General features: G+C 38.8%; 1 long non-coding RNA gene across 1 annotated transcript; it reads right to left on the bottom strand.

Annotated features, from left to right (window-relative positions):
* Window positions 1–1,272: 1,272 nt before the first annotated feature.
* On the bottom strand, window positions 1,273–9,789 carry LOC118563749. Its single transcript, XR_004931410.1, has 3 exons — window positions 9,588–9,789; window positions 9,384–9,496; window positions 1,273–5,097 (listed from the first exon to the last, which is right to left on the bottom strand). It is a non-coding gene; the product is annotated as an uncharacterized LOC118563749 (long non-coding RNA).
* Window positions 9,790–10,264: the final 475 nt, after the last annotated feature.

Here is a 10,264-nt window from a genome sequence, read left to right as displayed (position 1 = left end):
AACTAAACCATGGTGTCCAGCATTATGTTAAGCTTAACAGAAAGGAAGCCATTGCCGTTGCAATCTGCCCTGTGTGCTGAAGCCATCAAAAGAGCTAATGACAGACCTCAGGAAACAAAGGTAATTCCACTTGGATCTTTTCATCAAAACACTCCAGAACTTGGACTGAAAGTGGGGCCACCTGGACTCCCTCCCTGCTGAACTCAGGAATGTGGAGTTCAGCACACCTGGACTCCCACTTCACAGAACTCAGGAACATCGACTGAAGCTGAGGCATCCTCTGGACCCTCAGCAACAACAACAGGGTCTGAGGTGTGTGAACTGGATGAATGACCAGAGGAACAGGATTGGAGCTGGTGGGCAGAATTTGGAGTCTCGTGCAATGAGAGGAAGAAGATCTCTTAGCCTCAGCAGTCAGGGTCTGTTGATGAAAGCAGTGGTCCTCCAGCACGCCTGCTGACCGGCACAACTCCTTCTCAACTCCTCCTGTGCCGGTGATGAGTTCATACTGGCCAGATCATACTGTAATGCGTGGCATTGGAGAACCTGATAACGTAGCTGATATTTGGTGTTGCATTTTCAAATTTTTATTAAATAAACAAACAAAAACAACTCTGGCACAGCCAGGGAATGTCCAGAGAGGAGCAGAAGGCATGCCATGAAGAAAGCTGGCTACACTCAAAATAAATTAAAGGGGCCACAGCAAAATACATACATCTATGTGATAGAAGTTTTCACAACATATGTGTAATTTCTTCATGTCTGGACATGTTTAAAAACCTTTTCACATTTGTCGACATATGGGGTAAGGTGAAAAAAAAACATGGCACAGCAGCTGAATCTGTTGGATTCGAAGTTCAGTCCATTAAGTTGGCTCCCTGCATCCCCAGCTGCAGGGAGCCAACTTATTGGACTGAACTTCGAGACACTGAGGGAAGGCACTGGGTAAATCAGAGAAGACAGAGACCAGTCAGTAAGAAAGCATTTTAAACACTAACAGACATGCAAACTTAACAATACACAGAAATTCAAGCTACTACAGATCATGACACCTTCTCTATACTTATTTGGGATACTTGTCATTCTACGCCTAAAAGAAATAGATCCAGCAAGCATGCCAACTAAAAGCAACTACAATCCATCTGCAGACTGCATTGGCCTTATGTGACTGAAATGTCACTAAACAAAATGGATTCTTCTTTTGCTGATATATATATATATATATATATATATATATATATATATATGATTTTCTTTGCCTAAAATGTTTGAAGTTATTTTTATGCTTTTTGGATTAATCTGATATTGCAATTACCAACACATTTTACATACCAATAAGTGAAGTAACTGTAATAAATAAAAACATTAAATTAAACAAATTAGTGTTTTCCTTATATTGATGAAGTGCTTTTGTTTAGAAATGACATTGGTAAAATTTGGACTACCCAACTGACACTCAACTGAATTTTTTTCCAGGTGTTTACATGCTGAAGCAACATCATCCTTGTGGTTTAAACCATGCGATAGAAGAATAAGCTCAGAAGTGCACATTTTAAAAGGACATCAATCATCAATTCAAATTCAGTATATTTTGATAGAAGAGACAGAAGAAACTCAAGTTGATAACTCAGGAACAAGTCATGGTGAAGTACATACACTAAGTATTATTCGCATTTGGTCCTAAGGTAGATCTTGCAACACAATTTTACTCTGTTTAGCCCTGTTCCAGTTCAAAGATGGAAAACCTTTAGAATTTCCTCAGGCCTTTAACAAGTTATGTATCAGCATTTTGAAATGGGCTATACAGTGCTACAGCTGATGTATAAAAACTGACAAAAGTGCAAATATGAAGTTCATTTTGGTAATTATAACTACATGTAGAGTTTTTTTTTTATCTTGGTTTGTGAGAAACTAAAACTTTATCACTTGGAATGACAACTTGCTGCTGTTTTTTTGCAATTCTGGCTATGTAAATTTCAGTTCCTGTCTACAGATGGTACACATAATTTAATCCTTACTCGCTGAATGCATTCACAATTACATAAATAAATAATCTGTGTTTTTAATATCAAGCAGATACTAGATAGAGAGTATCAATAGCACATACAGCAGATACAAATGTTGGTATATAACATGCAAAATACTGAATAGCTAAATCTAAGTGGACATAATTCTGACCAATAGATAGCTGCTATGATTCTTTTTATGTATTGAATATGTTGTACATCAAAAGCATCACTGGTTTCACTGGCAACTTAATTGTTTTTTTCTAAATTCTTTGATTTTTTTATTTCTAGGACAAACTCTAACAAATTGAGGAAAGAACTCAAGTCCTGTTGCACTGCTGTTTTAATACTGCGGTTATTGCTGTGGTACTTAATATTTTCTTAAGGTGGTACTTGTCATAAGTGGTTTGAGAACTACTGCTTTTGATGTAGGAGATCAAACAGCTCTTCGTAGGGGAAAAGCCACGCAGTGGCGGGAGCTGCCTAAGATGTCAGTGGTCGGCAATAATGTCCGTTCAGCAGTCTGTGTTCAGTGTCCATGGTGACTAATGTTATAATGGACAATGTGTAATTGTAGGATCCCCTCCTTCACATAATCATACTAAAGGCAATTTAGATTATTCTTTTTGTAGCTGACATTCTTGCTTTTGGATTGTAGAGATAAAGCAAAGCACCCAAAGAGAATGCACATCACAAACATGCAGAAGGAAGGAAGCCTAGCTGGAACTCAGACTAATGAACTTCTTGCTGTGGGGCAAGAAAGCAATAACCACAGCCCCTCTCTGCCATCACACATATTTATTTTTTTACAAACACAGGCACTGCATTACTGAAGAAAATGTTCTTTGGCCTCCTCTGTCTATAAAACAGGGTCACAGCAGAAATAAGAATTATCTCTAAACTTTCTGTACAACAGCTATCAGTCTTGCTCCATCCTTTAAACTTTAAACAGTGCAGCCTTCTGTTTTTTTCTCTAGGTTCTGGGTAAATTAACAGTGTACGGTACATTCTCAGACGGCAACTCTGGCATCTTTGAGGTCGGTTTAAAGCTCATAAAATGTCCTAAATTGTGGATTTTGTTTCCATAAGCAGGTTATTTATTCTGAATCTCTTTATAAGTTCTTCTTAACACACAGTCCTAAGTTTGCTTTGATGTTTTCATAAATATAAAAAGTCTTGATACTATAAATCAAAAATTCTAAAATCTTAAGCATTGCCCTTAAGGCTTTGAAATTGTGACTTTTTATAGCTCTTCAAATGCTTTTTTACATTGCGCTCATGTCTCAGTTTTAAGAAGGGAAGGAACATGTTGTAAATCCCCATTTAGGGGCTACAGAGCAAACTATTCCATATTCAACCCATTTCAAATTTCCAGAGTTTTTGTGTTTTTTGACACGTAGGTTTTTCATACCATTACAGGAAATTCACTATCAAACGTACAAAGACAATAAAGGATAAGCTTTTAAATGCTTATTCAAATAACTGAAGGCAAAGGATCCTGCAAATCAACCTGCCACTATGTAAAAATGTAAAAAACCTAAAATATTATGGCGACATTCCAAATTTTGTCTCTGCTTGTTTTTTAAGAATGTCTTCTGCTTGAATTTATTTTGTAATCATGCTCTTTTTACTTTTTTTGTTTGTCTATAAATACCATAATTTGCACATGACCTTATATTTTTGTCCGTCTGATCATCTAATTTTAAGTATTACATCTAAAGCTATGTACAGTTAGTAGGTATAACCCACACACGTGAAACATCTGTCTGTTGCATTATGTTGGACATAATTCTGACCCATATCGTCTTCTTATAGCAGGAATATTTCATGGAAATACATTCTCTATCACTGCATGCCAGTACTTAATCTCTATCACTTACCAATGCTGCTGTAACAGAGAAAAGAAATCCTTGTGAGACGAACAGGGTATTCATAGTTCAATCTGCTAGTTGTAAAGTATTCGGCTACTTCTTGCTGTTAGGAGCTATTCTAACCTCCTTCTCAATCTGTCCCCACTGGGTCACGTCTCTCTCTCTTTCCTCCTCTGAATCCTCTTTCTTCTGTTACTGCTGTTTATCATCCCGACAGCCTGCTCACTCAATAGGACAGCTTCAGCATCTGATGTTGACAGTCGTGCTCCCGCTGCTGCAGTTGCACTTGTTGCACCAAACCTATCTGTAATTTTGGTACAATTTGCTGTGTCCTCCTGGAGACTCTCAGCTTCTCTGCTCCCTCCTTGTGTTTTTGTGGTTTATCTCATCCATTTTCACAGACAGACGCAATGTGACTCCAGCTCCGGCCAGCAAAACAGCTAAGTGTGCTTACTTTGGTCAACGGTGAGGGGAGGGGCGGAGAGGGTCGAAGAGAGCCAAGGGAGATTACAAGAAAATAAACCAACAGGTCGCATTTATTGTTACGTTCGATCAAATCTGTTGATAAATACTTTTAATTATACATCAATTAGATAAATCAATACTGGTTCTTGCTCCCGTCTGCTCCCTCTAACTTTTTATCTCGTACTGTTCGAATCAGGAGTATTATTAAAGTTAACTCGTATCCCACGGCAATCCCAACAAAATGTCAGCCTCTACTCCAACACCAAATAAACAATTCATCCTGGAAGATGAGAAATCCAAAGATCTAAAGTACTGCTGACCTTACTCACTGTAGTTGATGGCAGTTTTCATGATTCAATGATTAAACTGAGAAAAAAACAAATGGTATCTATCGGGAGTTGCAAGGAGAAAACCAATGTTGACCAAAAAGGTCTAGCCACAACATATCTTCATGATCACAAAGGCTTTTTGGACTAATGCTCTGTGGGCTAAAAAGAGAAAAGGGAAACTTTTTGGTAGGTATGCAATCCATTACAGTTGGCATAAGACTCATACAAGCTTACAAAAAAGGCGATAATTCCTAAAGTCAAACCTGTTGATGGTAATGTGGCACTTCAGTATCAGGTTACTTACTGTAATAGACGGAACCATGAATTCTGCTGTCCACCAGACAATCCTATGGAAGAATTAATATATAATGGGTTATGGAGCAGAAAAATGATGTGAACCATAACAGCAAGTCCATCTCTGAAAAACTAAAAAGAAAAGATGGTTTTGGATTAGCCCCATCATGGTCAGGACCTTAATATGTTTGAGATGCTTTGACATAACCTCAAATCTGTGGTCTTAAACACAAGTCCTTCATTGTTGATCTTCTCCAACTTTTAGATGTGCTCCTTGCCCTAGGCAGCTGAATCAAATGGCTAAACTGCCTCCCCAGCATGCAGTGAAGCTTTAAAGACCTCTGCCTTTGAGCTAATATTTTGAGTGAGGTGTGTTGAAGCAGAGAATCATCCAAAAGTTGCAGAACCCAGGCCCTCGAGTACTGGAGTTTGAGACCGTTGCCTTAAACAGTCCATTCATGCTCGGAAACCACCAATGTGGATGAAATGAATTGACTCACCATTGCAGAATGGGTCAAGATTCCTCCACCGTCAGGTAAAATATTTATTGTCAGTGATAGCAAATGCTTGATGGCAGTAGTTGCCATCAAGAGTGGCTCAAGCAGCAATTAGGTTTAGGTGGTAGTTACTTTTTCCACATTGGGTTAGGTTGGTTTGGATAGCATTTTTCTTTCATCGTAAAATACATCTTATTATTTATTCATCTTTGTCCCAATTACTTTGATTACCTGAAGCATTTAAGGGTGACCAATAATAATAATAATAATAATAATAATAATAATAATAATAATAATAATAATAATAATAATAATAATAAATGAAAACAAAACGGAATAAATCTACTGGGGAGTAATCAAGCTTCTAAAGCAGTTTATTTCATGTCTTGCTTATTAAATTTTCATATTTGAGGTTATAAATAAGGGGTGACTAAAATTAAAGTAACGCTTTATATTAGGGAGCACCAAGCAGTGTGCGAAATACCTGTCAATGTTTGGGGGGGGGGGGGGTCCTCATCTCCCGATTGTTGCGCAATACCGATCTAAATTTTCTCAATATGCAGTAGGCCTATAACATTATAATGTCAAAACCAAAGTCAGCTTTAATGTCAATTCTTCACATTCACCAGACATACAAGGATTCGAGAGGATGTTTCTCATTCACCAACAGTGAAACAGATAAAGTGCACAGGCACAACAGATAAGATCAGTCCCTAATACTAAAATTTAAACATTTTTAGTATTAATTGTTGTCAACGTTACGTCTTTCTTCAGTTTTGCGCGCGCACATGGCTAATTTGCATACGCAAACAGGATTGGCTGGTTCCACTTGGCAAAAAACACAACATATTTGTGAAAAAAAACTTGAATTGAATAATGGACATGTTGACCTTAAAAACATTTTAGTCACCATTAGTGACAAAAAATATTTGATTTTAAATTTTTTTGACACAATTTAGGACCCCCTTTAAATTTTGCTTTTGAGGCTTTCAGGGGGTCTCATGGGTTAATCGGGGGGGGGGGGTCGAGCCCCCCCGGAGCCCCCCATATTTCGCACTCTGCACCAAGTAACCATTAACTAGTGTTACCAAGATATTTTCTTAATCTATTGATTAAACTGCATTCTTTAACTCAACATTTGCAAGAAGAGGAAGAGTTATTCATTAGAAATTTCCTCCCCTAATTATTCACCCTCCTGTCTTTTTTCCAGTTATTCACTACTGTCGGTTGCTTTTCATATTAATGTGGGGATTTAGTCATAGTCCTTGTTTCATTCCTGTACAGGCGGGCATTTCGTTACTCACGTCACATAACTCATTATTACAAGAAATAAAGAGCAATATCTAAATTAATTAGATTTAAAAAGTAATTTCCAAAGCTTGATACCACATTCAGCAAGATAACCCGGAGCAGCCTGTGTATCGTAATGCGATGTTAAGCTTTACCTTTGAACATTATAATGTCTGCTCTGTGCTGTGTTCTTATAGAAGCTAATTCATCAGAAATGTACAATCTTACAATATACCTACTGCATATTTTTTTTGTCCCTTTGTTGTCATCCTTGTCTCAATTTATCGCATTTTCTAACTTAAACCCGATAAGACAGAGCACGAATGACATCACTGAGTTTTGATAGCAAATTAAAGAATTGATCTGGAGCTCAGCAGGCAATTATCATCGCAGAACCATGGTGCATATCAATGAGCCCCTGCACAAAAAAAAAAGGAGAGAGAAAAAGAAAGATGGCATCCTGCTGCACGGCCAATATTCTGCGTTACAACACGTTTATATCACTGTAGTTCTGTGGGGGAACATTTTCAGGTCAGCAGTGGTTTGATTTCACTCCCTGATCAGAAGAAACCAATTTCTGACCCGTCACATGTCTATGATAAAAAAAAAAAAAAAAAAAAAAACCTGTGGTATCATGGATTATTTTCCCTCCCGGTGATTTCACAACCAAAAAGCTGCACATATTTCTCTCTCTGTTTGCTTTTCTATTCTCTCACTGTTTATCCTCTCAGTCAGTTAGGTTTTTTCCCCCCTTTTCTTAGCTAAGAAGGCCTGCGCAGGTACAGCCGTCTGAAACCAGGTTTGGTGGCCATTTATTCCCACGAGGAGACGACAACAACACTGTTATTTGGTAACCTTGTAGGGAAGGTTATGGTCACTGTTTGTTGACAGACCGACTTGAACCCTTTTTTCAGTGATGTGAGTTATTCTCTTTAAACTTGCAAAGAAAATTACAAAGATGGAGTTGCTGAGCAGAAGCTTTGGTTTTAGGCTGGTAACAGGGAGCATACTACCTGTCACCTCTGCAGTCTAGTGAGTTATATGATACCCTGTAGAGAGTAGGCATGGTCTGGTAATTGGTATGACATGGTTTTAAAACGTTCCAAATATTTTCTGGCACTTTTTTTAACAGTCCAAAGATGCCAGAGAACGTGCCACCATGAACAGAAACAGATCATCTTACCTGTAATCAAGTAGTCTGCTGGTCCTGCTTCAGGATCTGGATGTTTTGCCTCAGTGTGTAATAGAATAGGTTTATTTGACAGGGGCATTAATAGCATTGCTACAAGTGTACCAAAAGTTAGCCAAAAGGCCATTTTACATCTGCAGTCCTGGTATGGAGGAAAAGCAATAGAACCTTGAATTGTGGTCTGGTCAGAAAATCTTGGAAGCATATTGCCAGTCCATTATTTCATGACCTTCAGCACTTGTGTTGTGCAGCAGCACAATGAGATGAAGCCTGCAAGCAAATATGTATACGTATCTGAATGGCTGAACAAAAAAAGAAGATTGAACTTAAATGTGATTAGAAAGCTTCTGTTTGATTTTAAACAAGCCTTTCAGGCAGAAAAAAAACATGCACTGTGGCTGAAGTAAATCCATTCTCTCAAGAAGAGTGGGTCAAAACGTCTCTACAATAATGTAAAAGTCTCATTGACAGTTATAACAAACTCATTATTTGGTTTGGGGAGCAACTACTGTATTAAATAAGTCCAGGCTATAGCTTTGATTATTTTGTTTCCTTAAGAAATAAAACTATCACTTGAAAACTGGATGTTGGATTTACTCACGTTATATTTATCTGATAATAAATGTGTTTGATAATCTAAACCATGTAAGCCAAAAGCAAAATCTGAAGAAATCAAATACATTTTCATGACACAGTATACTTTTTTTTTACGTATATGCATCAGAAATAATATAATAAATACATGAAATAAATAAGTGTAATGGATATACTTATCGACTGTATAAATCAACGTGTTCAATTATTTTACCAACACCAGCAATATTTGTGCTTTTAAAAAGAATTAAAACAAAAACATCGGATGATTTGTTACATTTTCTTTAAAGGTTTTGTATGAATACGATGGAATCATAGAATATGAAACTCTCATGTCAACTGAGTCCTAGTAGAGTTGTTGCTGAGGTGGTTTTTGTGTATGTTTTATTGTGTCCTGGCTGCCTGCCACATCATGAAGTGAGTCTGTCACTCAGAGTTATGGACACAAGATGGATGTGTGCCAAGTAAGAGGAGGGGGGAAAAAAAACAAGTGCAGTGATACCAAACAATGCTATCCACTATGTTGACATCCAGCTAGGCAGACTATGTTGACTATGTTGTTAAGTTATAGGTTCTGCTCTAAGTGCCTTACCCAGAGCAGCCCACAAATTTCATTAGTGTCTTAAGATAATTATGGTGGATCTACTGAAAAGCTGCCATATTTCTGCAGTTAATGGGCTCAGCGAGGAGGCTCTGGAGGTGAAGGGCTTTTTGAAAGGTCAGCTTGCTCACCACTGCTGCTGACCCCCCTTAGCTATAACTACCCACACCTCTTAAATCTCAATCAGGAACGGGAAGTGTGGCCATTCATTAGCTCTGGTATCCGGCGGCTGTCTCTTTCATCTCACCCCTCACGTCCTCGCCGCCGCCGCGTGAAAGCTTCCCCCCTCTGTTCCAATCTTCCATCCACTTTCCTCACAAGAAACACTTGACGCGGTCCCTCAAAGGTGCAACGGCTGAACTGCTGGGAATTTGCTGAATTACTTTAATACACGCACACTCGTCCGCACACACACAGACAAACACACACGCACATGCCACAACCTCCCTACCTTTCTACTCCTGTCCTCCTATCTTCCTTCCCCAAGCTCAAACCATTGCGATCCAACGATGTCTCCCAGCTCTCTGCACCACACGGTTTCTTTTTTTTTTTTTTTTTTTTTTTTCTGCTGCCAATCAGCGGAGCATTTTTCACAGAACTACTTGTGGCAGAGAAGAATGACGGTGGGCGAAAGTGTGTGATGGAGGGTGTGTGTGTGTATGTGTGTGTGTGTGTGTGTGTGTGTGTGTGTGGGGGGGCGAGCACGCGCAGATGGGCAACAAAAGCATTGTACTCAGCTGAGGGCAACGCTGAGGTTCCCCCCCGAGGCTGAGCTGAGATTGAGTTCATTATTCAGTAGCAGCGGGTTCCAGCTGCGAGAGGAGGGAGATGGCGAAGGGGCCATGTCTGTGTTGAGACTCCTTCAGCCGTGCAGTCAAAAATAACACAGAGTTAAAAGACTTCACCTATCATATTGAGATGGACAGACAGCATCTGGGCTTCTTTTGTGCTAAACAGAAGAAAAAAAACAAGCTTCCCAGCGATAATGAAAGGTGTTGTTTTCCCCGAAAAATCCTTTACAATTACCTTGAGGTGTTCGTTTGTCATGCGAAGGCTGTAATTTAATAGTTACTATATAGATTATCCAGCACTCCTGATGTCGTTAGGATGCACACACACGGATCAGCA

The sequence above is a fragment of the Fundulus heteroclitus genome, chromosome 7 (genome assembly GCF_011125445.2).
Source record: "Fundulus heteroclitus isolate FHET01 chromosome 7, MU-UCD_Fhet_4.1, whole genome shotgun sequence".
Lineage (NCBI taxonomy): Eukaryota > Metazoa > Chordata > Actinopteri > Cyprinodontiformes > Fundulidae > Fundulus > Fundulus heteroclitus.
Note: the sequence above shows the minus strand (reverse complement) of the source record. Positions and strands in the feature narration are given on the sequence as shown.